We start from the raw sequence: 13237 nt of genomic DNA, 5'->3' as shown, positions 1-13237 counted from the left end.
TTTCGGTGGGCGGACTTACGGTGCACGGCCTTTCCGGTGTAAGAAGGTTCGGTGTATAGACGTTTCGTGCACGGATTTTCCTGTGCATGGACATTTCGGTGTAAATATGTGCCTTAATTTATTTTTAGAATTACAATTGAATTTTTATATCTGAAACTGCATTTCACTTTTTTTTAACAGCTTGCAACCTCTCCAATGAGAACAACTCTCAATTCTAAAGCAACGTTCTCGGCTCATTGTTTTCTTTTCCTGGTTGTGGCCAGAGAACTCTAAGAACTACAAAGTAGCACTAGAACGTATATTGTTTTATTATTATTAAAAGTGCAAACCTGAAACCATGTCTGGCTTGAGAACAGGACAATGATCAAGCTTCTACAATAAAAAAGCGGAGTTGCTCACCAAACATACAATAAAAAAGCGGAGTTGCACACCAAACATTTGGCGCCAGCAGCTCGATGGTCCATATTGCTAATATGGTTCCCAAGAATTCTCTGAAACGCAACACCTGCCAAAGTCACACAAACTATTGTCGCTATATAAACCATATATAAAACTAATTTTGCATGTCCTTGTGTGTGACCTTGTCAACTCGCCGAAAGTCAATCCATCGAAGAATACTCGAAGGCCAATTTTTTAAATAAGCCATATGGTCATTGGACAATTTGCGGAGCGAGAAACTCGTCGGAAAGGCACACTTGCCCCAGGACAATTTGTTGGGCTCCTGGGGTAGAGTTCGACATGAAGTCGCTTTTTCATTATCGGCCTTGCTTATCATTTTCCCGTCAAGTTCTTTTTTTTTTTTTTCAACTTGTCTGGAGAGTCCGACGGAGTCGATACTGCATACATATCTGCAAACGAAATATTTAATATTCAGACTTATTTATATGAATGTTGGTTCCTTGGACGATTTGTAACCAAACCGATACTCTGCCAATATTAAAAAAAAAGTGAGGGCTAATTTAGTTTGGATTTTGTTTGCTGGCCATGAAGTGCACGAGTACGGTAACTTGAGCACTCAAACTCTTCTCTTCGCCGTAAAACATGAGGGATATAATGTGGAGCTGTATGTGCAATCTAGGTTACCTGGAGAATTTTCATCGCCCAAATTTAGAAGATGTTGCGGATCTCATGGCTGATTGCTGGGGCTTTCTTTCGTTCATCAAGGATCCAATAAAGCTTTGGTTGGGGTTAGTTGGTACATATCAAATAAACGGTGATGAGCGATAAATGAGCGACAAGAATTTTTATTAGTTGTATGTATTTAGGTGATTGGGATCGGGTTTGAGGATGATTCGTGTTTCAATACATCAGTTGGAAGTTGGCGCCTGTCCGTGTCGTAAGTGTGTCGTTTTTCGTCCTGTTTGCTCGCCCCTTTTAACCTTTTAGTCCATCAAGGGACTGCAAGAAGGATGAGTTTCAACGGCAGCCGAGTTAGAAGAATGGATATTACACCTTTCGGCAAGATATCTAGTGAAATAGTTGATTCTGTGCAGTAAAAGTTTGAAACATCAACATGTGCTTTTATTTCGTCGAAAGAGTTACAGAAATCTGTCCTTTAAAGCAAAACATGCTTGTCAGTGGGGCCACGCTCACATGTTTCATAGATCTCTCCGACATATATTACAACCTCGTCTATTCACGAAAACTTGTCAAAAGATACCTAAAAACCTACATTACGGACAACGCCCCTGAGGAATCGCCCGTCCTGCTTGCGGTCGTAGTCCCTTTAAAGCGTCTGCAAGCGCTCCGCAGCCTTGTCATATTTTTGGGTTGCTTGAACCGGGGGCCCACTTCCATTTGCACAGGCCGCTGCAGCTGCAGGGAGTCCTCCCTCTGCAGCACCTCCAGAAACCTCCATAGGGTTAGGTGGGCGCACCGCAGGTGGGCCTGAAATCCCCGGTGCCAAGCCTCTACTGAGTTCGTGGTCTTGGGGTCGCCCTGTACAGCGGTCTCGTGGCGGTTTCATAGTTCCACAAGAATTGGGCGTCTCGCCGTCCTCGAGCTGCCGGCCGGCCGATAAAAGCATCTCGAAGTACTCCAGTACCGGGAGCAACTACGTGCGGATGGTGGTCGCCAGTTCGGCGAACACGACCACCACGTCTTCCCGGTGGACAATTGATAGAGCTGGGACCATCCTAGCCTATAATTTAATCTGGGAATCAAACGCATACAAGTCCTGTAGTCCGTCCGAATGAACACTACACTCTTAGAAAAAAGGGTATGGATAGTCCTCCCTTAGGGGAGGAACGGTCTTGTAACCTATGTTCCTTTAGAAAGGGAGACTTTCGTCCCTAAAGCAGGGGAGCAATGTTCCTCCTTCGCTTGCATCTCAATATGGCGGCCCCGAATCGAGCAAATCGTGCCCAATAAGGCTTGACGACGAGGACGAGGACGAGGAGAATAAAAAAAAAAGCGTAACACGAGCTTTCCGGAAACTGTGTTTATTTCCGAAGCCAGATTCCCCCCACAGGTACAGAAACTTGCGTTTCGAAAGCAGTTACTCAGTCTTCTCGTCGACAGCACTGCGATTTTACACAGAGAGAACCGATACCCAGTTACTTCGCGCACTTTGCGTCTTACCTTTGGTGTTCCTCAAGTCACAATTCCTTCGTCAACCGCACATCACGGAAAAGTGCAAACTTTATCCGCAAAACCAAAAGCCGCCCTCGAAAGAACAAACTCGAAGCCGCTGTTTATCGCGTAGCGTGAAAGAAGGTTTAATCGCTAGCCACCAGATGGCGGGGTCAAGCAGAGTAATCGCAAGTAGCTAGGCTAGGTGGTGCTAGGTACCGCCCAAATGATGTTCTACAAAAAATAATTTGCTTTTCTCAGGCCACTACTACTCCGCTTGGGGATCCCCTCTACTATACGCACATCACGCTTATTACAAGCATCAGTTGAACATACATTGAGCACATGCACGGCACACACAATGTCAACACAACGGAACACCACACCAACCCGAACACTACACCCGTGCTCTGCGTTTCCGTCTTTTATACTGATCTTTTTGAACGTACGGAGCTTTTCGGTGACTCCCTAAGCAATAAAAAATATTCCCAGCATGTTGATTTTTTTCCCAGCAATGTCATACCTCTGAGAGTATTTTGAATGGCTCAGGTGATGAATCTCTTATTAAAAAGTAAACGCTTGATCATGCCGCAATTATTTGAAAGCCCATAAATCAAGCCGCTCCAATGCGGTTCGGGGCCATGAGTTTGTTTCCCCACACGACACGTCGTAGCCTGTATTTCTATTGGTTTGCTGTTCTCGCAATGCTGCAATTGCCATCTTGAATTAATTTCTGTAGAGCGGATATTCACTCAGCTGGAAGTGATGCTTCACGGGCTGCGAAATCGCTTTTCGATCAACTTGAATGCAGTCAAAGCCGAGACTTGCGGCAGGTGTTAAGTGTACGGAGCTACGCCGTGGCGAGCCCGAAAACTTCTAGCGCTCATCCCAGCGCGCCACTTGGAGAGCAGTTTCTCCAGGAACCGTAGTATATTTAAACAGCAAAATAAAGGGTAGCTTTTTTTTTCTCGATTTTATCTACAATTTCTTTTTAATGCCGAAATACCATACTGTAAATATACGTACTTTTCGTCACGATTTCATACTGTTCAGTCCTTGCCCCACAGCGCAATCGCTCTCGGGGACGAGACAATTCCGACAGTCACATTGGCCACTGTACGATAGGAGCTTCTACTGTTCACAACCCACAACACTGCCATCACGATGTTGCAGCTATGCTGCTGACACGCACAAACACAGAACCACGTTGAACGCCGGTTGCACTCGGCATCGGAAAACAGAACCGAACTCTGCAGGGAAGGCACCCAGGCGGCCGGCAGCAAAACCTGCCTGTCTTGGACGAAGTTCCTGCGGTTTCCATAACGTCGAAAACGTCGACACAGTTCCGCGTGGTTTCTCGACTGTAGTGACTGTAGTTCCGTGTCGCGCGAGTCCCGCAATCCGGAGACGGCCATCCCCAAGTGTACGTGGCGCTGCTGGCACTGCTCCGGAACTTTGCTGTTTCTAGCCGCTTCGTGTGCTCGTTTGAGAAAATTAGTGATAAAAACGTCATTGCAAGCGAAATGCTCTGCACGTTTAGACTAGAAGACGGAATTACAGGCGGCCTTCGCTACCGCTGAAGCTCAATCAACTCAACAACTATTTATTAAACAACGTGCGCGACCTGCTCGAAAAACGAAACCGAGAGCTTTCTCCCGTCTGAGTGGAGAAGAAGAAAAACGTTTCGTTCCTCCCCTTCTCTCGTGAACGCTTGGGGGCGCGTCAGTAGAAGGGAGGAAGACGCGCCGTTGCTACTTTTTTCCTCCATTTTTTATTAGAGTGTACGGTACACGCACTGCAATAGGTGAAAAAAGCACCCACGGACTTTACAGTTCGGAAACACCGTCCCGAACGCATTGATTGCCGCAAGTTCATATTCTGTAATTATTGTCGTGGGGTCGCGAACACCACCGCACTCGCCGTTGTGGGCGGTAAGTGCTCGGGTGTACGTAGTGCGATATTTTCGCGTAAGCTGCATCTACGCCGCGGGCAGGACAGATCTACCATCCTCACAGTGCACGCTGTACACCTGAAGAAATAACTCCGGCGCCACCTTAAAGGCCGGTTCTCACATGCAGCGAAGCGCTGATGTAGCGCTCCTCACGTGCCGTCAGCTACTTATCGTCTGCCATGAGCAACAGTTTTGACGGTGCGATACAAAGCTCGTGAACGCTTCCGTCAGCACGCGCTTAGCGCGAGGTAAGCGCTATGCTTGTAGCGCTCCGCTGCATGTGTGAACAGGCCTTTAAGGTGCATTCACCCGGCCGACAAATTCCGGGAACGATGTCCGCAGACCTGTGAAATATGCGCATCACGTGACTTCGACGTCACAACGGACAAGTCCGCGGACTTGTGCAAGTCCGAGGACATGCGAATTAATACTGAATGGTTGCCGTGAAACAAGGCGAGGACTGCGAGTCCGAGCTCGTACCTTTCTCGCTGCCTTCGCTGCACGAGCTATACTCTTCAGGATTGGTATTTCTCAGCGCACTTTTCAGTGCTTTATGCCCTTTGCAATGTACCAGCTGGCCCATCTAAGCATATTATCAAACAATTTTTTTTTCGCAGTCTTGGGGATCGAAAAAATATTGATGTCCACCAGCTCGCCTGCACCCGACTGGGCCCCATACAATAAACACTCAAATAAGTAACAAAAAAGTTAATAAGATCCTGTTCTTCGTAAAGTTATTGGTTTTACGCTTTTTTCAGTTTTCCCCTTAGAAAAAAAAGTATACTTCACAAGAAAAAAAAAAGGAACAGTTTCTTTCTTTTTGTCGTGTTTTCTGTGAAACCGCAACGAGTTCTCGTTCCAGTTATACCAATGCAACATGGAACGGTGGCGTTCCTTCGTTCCTCCTAAAAGTAACGGGTTCCAGGAATATCCTCCCCTGATACACCGTTCTGTAGAACGCTGCACTCAATTACTTCAGCTTCAGTGCTCCTGGGGCGTACTGAATACATGCAAAAGAGCATAGATACTGAGCTTACAATATTAAGCGCGCCCAGGCTGACGTCCTCTACCTGAACTATGTAGGAGTGGGATTGCGGTGCCGTCGCACAATGTACAGTGCCGTCGGGCGGGGGCCGCACTTCAGGGTCCTACAATCTCGAAGAGAAGAACAAACCTTTCAAGGCAGTTAGCTCATATATGCGTGTACTTCAATATCATCCAAATCTACCATTTTCGTTTTCGCCTCTTTCACTGGTGCCCTAAGCAATGTGTCGGCTAGCACCAAGTTCTTTTCAGCTAGATAGCGCAGGTCAAACTCGAACTTCATCAGGCGAATAAAAAATCGCTGCAACCGAAATGGCATGTTTCCAATGCTTTTCTTTGCTATTGAGAATAATGGTCGATGATAGGTTTTCAGTGTAAGTTTGCGACCATTAATAAAGTCATAGAACTTATCACAGGCGGACTTGAAGGAGAGCGTCTCTTTTTCAATTTGTGCATAATGCACTTCACAGTCGGTCACCACTCGTGGCTCATGTGCTGCTGGACGCCACTCTGTGTCATTCAGCTGTAGGAGTGCCGCTCGAAATCCATACTGTGATGCATATCCCTGTCACTTTTGTCTTTCACTCTTAGCCCTTCAAGTCACTCAAAAACCTCGGTCCTGATCTGTTGAACTGAGACTTCCAGTGAACATGAGATAGCAAATGGCAGTCTCAGTAATCGGTAACGTTCAAATGGCGTACCAAACGTGCACACTGGAGAGGCCTTCTTATCTAGTAGTATCTGTTGGTACCCGCTACTGGCATCCAGCCTTCAGAAGAACTTGACATTTGCCAGTTCTGCTTCAATGTGTTCACGGCGTGGCATTTGGTAGTGCTGCCGGGTGATGCATTCATTCACTTGCCTCTGATGTTAGATCAATGCAGGTTCTAAGAGCACCTACTTTCCTCTTGACTATCGTAATTGGGCTTGCCCAATCAGTAGGTACATCGACACGGGTAATGACTCCAGTCTCGTCCATTCTCTGGAGTGCTCGTTTGAGTGGTTCTTTCGGAGTTTGTGGCACTTTTCTCGTCGGCTGAACCACTGGCTCTCCTCCTTCTTTAAGGACAATCTTACACTCCCGTCCCACGCACCGTAGTCTTTTATACAGCTCAGGAAACATCTCTTCCACTTCTTGGGCCATAGTTTCTTTCACCGTATGCACTCGCTGGACTTGCCCCAGGAGTTCACTACTTCCACCTCCTAGAAACGTTTGGTGTGCACCTCGCTTCTGGAGTGATGTTTTTCTGAAACCTCACCAAGGCCTGTCAATCAGGCGTCAAACTTCACGTCTAAAAAGGCCCATTTTGCGAAATCTCGGTTTTCTCTAAACCGTGGCGCGATGAAAAGATGCATCGTGCAATTAAGCTTTTAGTCTCATGGAGCAGACGGTTCTTGTTCGCCCAGAAATATCTTCCTCGTCATTCGCCGAGCGCCTCTCTAGAATGCGGCAAGTGGCATTCCCAAGTGCTTTGAGGGAAAGTACACGCATTGGATTTTGTGGAGTGTATGACAGATATAGTGTTAATCTGGCTCGTCTAAAACGCGGGAGGGTGAGGTTTTCTCGCACCGCTGCAATACTGGCGGCATTCGCGCTAACCAATATAGTTACGTGGGGCGTCCTGCAAGCGCTTTGGGCTAGCGTTGAAAGCCGGGAGCTGCTCCCACGCTCTTTTAAAACGCCAAAAATGTATAGTGATTGAAAGTAAAAATAAAAACAATCATTACGAAAAAACAAGAATAAATTACGCCGAAATTGTTGCTGATTTTCGACAACATGACTTAGCATCTTGCTCGAGGGTTTCGACTTAGAGAAGGATGGGAATTCCAACCTCGCAACAGTCAGGACACGGCTGTGTTCAGAGAGCCAGTCTGTTCTTCCGGGCGTTGGCGGTTTCGGATGCAGCCACCAGAGCTTCTGTCGATCGCCGCCTACGGTTCGCATGCTCATGTCTTCCAAGAGCCAATCTTTCCTCCCGGGTGCAGGCAGTTTGGAGCAAACGGCGTCGTCGCTGCCCCTGGCTCTTACGTTGTCGCGTACGTAGTGTCTACCGGGGAAACGAAACTATGTGACGTCCCGGTGCCCTAGTAGGATGAGTGCATGCCAACAGTGGCGCCTAATTGGAAACCTGCGCGAAGACTCTTTCCATGGGCGTATCATCCCAGGGGGCGGGGGGCAACGCCCCCCCCCCCCCCCCCCGTTTTCAGAACGGGAAGGTCAAGGCATGTGTGTTGACAGCCCTCCCCTTTCTTAACCAGCCGCCGCGGGGCAGGGCAAACACTGGCCGGCGGCGCCCAACGGCTACAAAGGGCACCACCCCCGCACTCAAAGCCAAGTTGGTACGGCACTGACTCTTTCCTAATTACGTAAGAGGGAAAGGGGGCATAACAAGTGAAAGAACGGAGTGAAAGAGCACGACGGTAACCGCGCGTCAGCCTCAAGAGCCAGTCCAGTCCGGTCCAAACCACTCCGCCCAAGCCAAAGACGTCCCCATGCATAAGTTCAATATATGGTGACGCAATTAAGATACAGAGAGACCCAGGAAAAAGAAAAAGCGAGTGGTTCTTCGCATCGCGGATGTGCGGACCAGAGCAGGAGCGACACGTGCGAGCAGTTTCCTGCGTTCGGCAGACCGTTCCATGTCGCCCCAGAGACAAGATTATTTGCTGCAAGTGCCACCAGCTTAGCGGTCACCAGAGGAAGCCACACTCCCTTCCCCCCCCCCCCCCCCCCCCCCCCCGTTATATGCAAGACCGATAACCATTTCTTGTACACAGGATCGCCCATTTAATTGATATAGACAGCCGTAATAGACGCAAAATACAAGAACAGGAAATAAAAAAAAAGAAACTTCCATTATCGCCTGAGCATTTCTTCAACTACCATATTACTTTCTTACCCAAAAACAAGAAACAAACAACAAAAGTCTAGGCTAGGAGTAAGCGTAATCAAAGGAGCGCTAGACACTCATTAACTGTCATCGCCTAGAAACATGGGATGGCCAAACGCAAATTAAATTTTGGGTTATGCATTTTAGTACTACGGAAAAATCGTACCTTTTTTGTGCGTCCTGGAGATGTTTAAAATTCGCTGCGTCCGTGCAGAATATTTTTTATATCATATGTTTATGTTGTACGTCTACACAAGTACGCGTTTGTCAGTAATGCAATGACCCGTCCACATTTACGTCGTAATCTTGTTGAAACCAATGTAAGATATACAGGTCTTCAATTAGCTCCTTACTTCGTGCATGAGCGTTACTTGGCTGTAATATAAAGTGGAGCATTGCCTGATTTTTACTGTCGACAGAGTACGAATGCTTAAATCTGAGTGAGTTCCCTTTTTATTTGGCCCTACCATCCGCCTTCTCTTAACAATGGGAGAAATAATGACATGTTTTGTTTGATGTTTGCAGGTCCTGGAAGAAACATCGAAAGATATGTACTTCCTGATGTTTCGCACGCAAATTGTTTATTTTAAGAGATGTTTCCACGTAACACCAAATATCACAGACAAAACGAACAAAACCGCCTATTACAGAATCACAGTCCACAATCAAAACAAACATAGTAAATACTTTACTAATCTTATTAACACTACTAATAATAATAAAAATAATAACAATAATCAGGAATCAGCTTTATTTGGTGCCTAGAAACGACCCTTCGGTTTTAGGACTAGCACACCCAAACATAACCTCATGGGACACATCCCGCCTACCTCCCCGTCGTACATTCGTCACACGACTCACTTTGTGAAGAAAATTTCTGAAATTAAAATAGCCACAGACGCTTCTGTAGTGACAATGGATGTAACTGCTCTGTACACCGATATTCCTCATAAAGACGGTATAGAGGCGCTTGTAAGGGCATATGAAGCCCACTGGAGGGATGACTTCCAGGAGAGCCACATTCTGGCTGCCCTTTCGAGCCTGGTACTTGAGCTAGATAGTTTTGAATTTTTAGACATTAACTCCTGCCGTCCGATAGCATTAACAAGTTGCATAGGCAAAGCAATGGAGCGAATGCTGCTTACTCGTATCGAATGGGATCTAGAAAGTAGAGATCTATATCCTTCGTCCATGAATGGATTTCGACGCGGAAGAAGCAGAATTGACAGCGTTATTGACTTAGTAACTAGCATTGAACAAATGAAGGTACTAAATAAGAAAAGCAGCCGTATTTGTGGACATAAAATCGGGATTTGATTGTCTAGAACACAACGCTATTCTTTAAGATATGAAGGCCATTGGATATGGAGGACGTGTATACAAATGGATAGCCACTTACCTAAAAGAAAAAAGAAGTCTACATATCGACACACGACGGCAACACCGGTCTTCATCATATTAATGGGGGAGTACCACAGGAAGGTGTCCCTCAGCTCCATGCTTTTTAGCATTTCTCTCATAGGTCTCCTGAAAATTCTCCCAAAATCCGTTCACGTGTCAATATACGCGGATTATATCTGCTTCTGGACTTGCAGTAGATCTCTGTACATCAACAAGGCAAGACTGGAGAACGCCATTAAAATTACCGCACGATACCTACACCTCCGAGGTCTGCACATATCGCCGGACAAGTCAGCGGCAATAGCATTCACAAAAAAAAAACAAAAAAAAAAACACACGGACAAATGTTTAATTGAAATAGACGGAAAGGAAATTCTATATATCACAAAACATACTTTCCTGGGTGCCACTCTCGATAGGCAGCTGACCTGGAGCCCCCATGTAAAACGCCGTAAAAAGAAGCTCTCCTCTTTCATCAATATAATCAAATGGGTATGCTCTGTCTCCGCACTCCTTTTCCTTTATAATGCCTTATTTCTCGAACTTCTGCGCTACATCCTTCCTGGTATGCATAACATCTCATGTAGTCTTCTAAAAGAACTCGAGAATATTAAAGCACAAGCTCTTCGCACATGTTTAGGGCTGTGGAAAGGGACTTCACATTTGCGATCACTTGCGGAAGCACGAGCGATTTCACCAGCCGTTTTAAGAACGCAAGAAACGATAAGAGCTCATCTTCGTCACACATCTTGCACATATAGGCATCAGCTCACAAATATTGTAACAGAGGGATCATCATCTGGCTTTGCACAAGTTATCACACTCTTAGGGATTACATCCCCAGTTCTTTTGAAGCAGTGGTAATTACAAGCTATTCACCGTGGAGGTACCCTGACTTAGAAATCAGGAGTATTCCGGGAATCGCTTCGAAGAAAACAGTGACCAGCCCCGTGATTATGCAGACAGTATTGGAATAGATAAACCGAACTTATGCCTCAGACATGTCTTCACCGACGGACCTTCAATGTCCGCATCGTCAACCCTGGGAGCCTGCATTCCGTCTCTGGACGCATGCACACGAGCAAGGTTGAGTCACGTTCCCAGCAATTTTAGCAGCTGTTGCACACGTGGGAGTCGAGAGTTCTAGTTTTCGGGCGATGTTTTCGGACTCTAAATCTGCTGTACACACCCTCCCTGCGAATAAGCAATGTGGCCCAAACTTGAAACTCGCACAGGATATTCTGGAAGCAGCTCGCCAAGCTTCATGCAAAGGGCACCACTTTATGATACATTTTCACTTTGGTATTACCAGAAATGTTATCGTTGACAGAGCTGCTCGAAACGCTTATGTGAGCGCTATTACTGTGTCAATTATTTTATCTATGTCAAATGCAAATACTTGATAAGAGATATCGGCCAAGAAATAGCGTCTTCGCTTCGGAGAAATCCTGGATATCATTACCCCTATCTTTCAAATATCAATCCCAAACTTGAACTTCGGGAGCCGAGACGGTCCTACATCACTTGAGACTGAATGTGGCATACACCACAGCTACCTTCATAAAATCGGTAGAGCTGAGTGTCTGAATGTGCTTCGTGCGGAGTCACACATACATCGAACATGTATTGTGTGAATGCAAGGACTACAGCCGTGAAAGGGAGCTTATGAAGACAGACCGGAGGCTACAAAATGAATAAGACGTAAACATTCGTACTCTGCTTGGTCCATGGATTTCTGCTGCTGAGGGGTATAGAGCCACAAAAGCTCTGCTGAAATTTCTAACAGCTACTCGCTTACAGAAGAAAAAGTAGGGGAGTAGAAAAACAGCAATGGCGAATGAGAATTCCCATTGAAACATTTTTGTTAGTTTTTTCTTTTAATTAATTCCTCAATTAATACTTTGGTGTTGTGTGTTTTCTCCCTCTATCTTTTTCTGTTTACCTTTCTCTCTCCTATTTTTATGATTTTCGCTTCCGTTCACTTCACAATGTAGCAAACCAGCACCAGGCGCTGGTTGACATCACTGTTTTATAAACGCGTACCTTTCTCTCCAGTTTTAAATTCCACAGCAAATTTTTCCTTCAAACTAGAGTTAATGTAATTGGCACGAAAATAGCCCCGAACTTTGGAAATATATTTATGGGTGACCTAGAATCGACTTTTCTCGCATCCTGTCTGCTCCAACCGATGTTCTACAGAAGGTATATTGATGACGTATTTTTTATCTGGTCACACGCAGAAAATAAGCTTCTCAAGTTTATCGCAGATTTTAACTCCTCGCACCATTCCAGTCGCTTCACACAGTTACTCGAAAGCTGGCTTTCATTTCTTAGACGTTAGAATAATAATTAAGGACACAACTATGGTCACTCAACTGCATCGACAGCCCACGGACAGCCGGACATATTTGCACTTTGGCAGTTTTCATCCTCGACCTTGCCGAACCAGTATTCCGTACAGCCAGGCTCACGGGTTTAAGCGTGCATGTTTTAGTAACGATGATTTTGACTCCAACACTAATGAACTACGCGAGGTTCTAAAAGAACAAAAGTACCCAAAAAATATCCTAAATGACGCAATTAGCATGGCGCGGCACTCGATCGCGACCTCTTGTTAGGTGACAGCGGTGTCCAAGCGGAAACAAGCCGAAAGGCCGGCCTCGTGCTGACCTTCAGCTATAAGTCTCCGAATGTCACCTGCATATTAAGGAAACATTCGAATATTTTACATCAAAGTGAACGCTTCGCAAAAGTTATTAATACCGTCCCCCGTGTGGGACGATAGTAATAACTTTTGAATTCCTTAGTTCGGTCCAAGACAACTGCCACTGAGAGCACTGGGTGTCGGCCATGCGGAAAGTCGGGAAGTGGAGTCTGCCCACACTCCATGGAAAGTCCAACTTCACCTACAAAATTTATGGCAGCTTAAATTGCGACACCAGTATTTCAGTATACGTTTTACAATGTAGCACTTGCGGCGCGCAGTACACGGGCCAGAGAGGGAACCCTTTCCCCGATTGCGGTTTAATAATCACAGATCGCATGCAAAATCAAGGCCCACACTCCCCGTTTGAAACTATGAAAACATATTAGGGGGGGGGGGGGGGGGGCGATCCAGAACATTCATTCGATAAGCTTCAAGTTACATTTTTACAGTCTGGATTCAAAAGCAACCCAGAACGCGAACAAAAAGAATCGTACCTTATTCACAAATTTAACACTATCAAAACAGGGACAAATAAACATCCCGGCAATATGTCGTTCATTCACGCGGTAACCATACACGCTCCTTCTGTATTTGCGTGAGCGTAAACGATTTATTTTATATAGGGGTCATTCTAATATTTTAATGGAAAATGCATCAAATTACGTGTTTTCA

The sequence above is a fragment of the Ixodes scapularis genome, unplaced genomic scaffold (genome assembly GCF_016920785.2).
Source record: "Ixodes scapularis isolate PalLabHiFi unplaced genomic scaffold, ASM1692078v2 PGA_scaffold5__190_contigs__length_132052651, whole genome shotgun sequence".
Lineage (NCBI taxonomy): Eukaryota > Metazoa > Arthropoda > Arachnida > Ixodida > Ixodidae > Ixodes > Ixodes scapularis.
Note: the sequence above shows the minus strand (reverse complement) of the source record.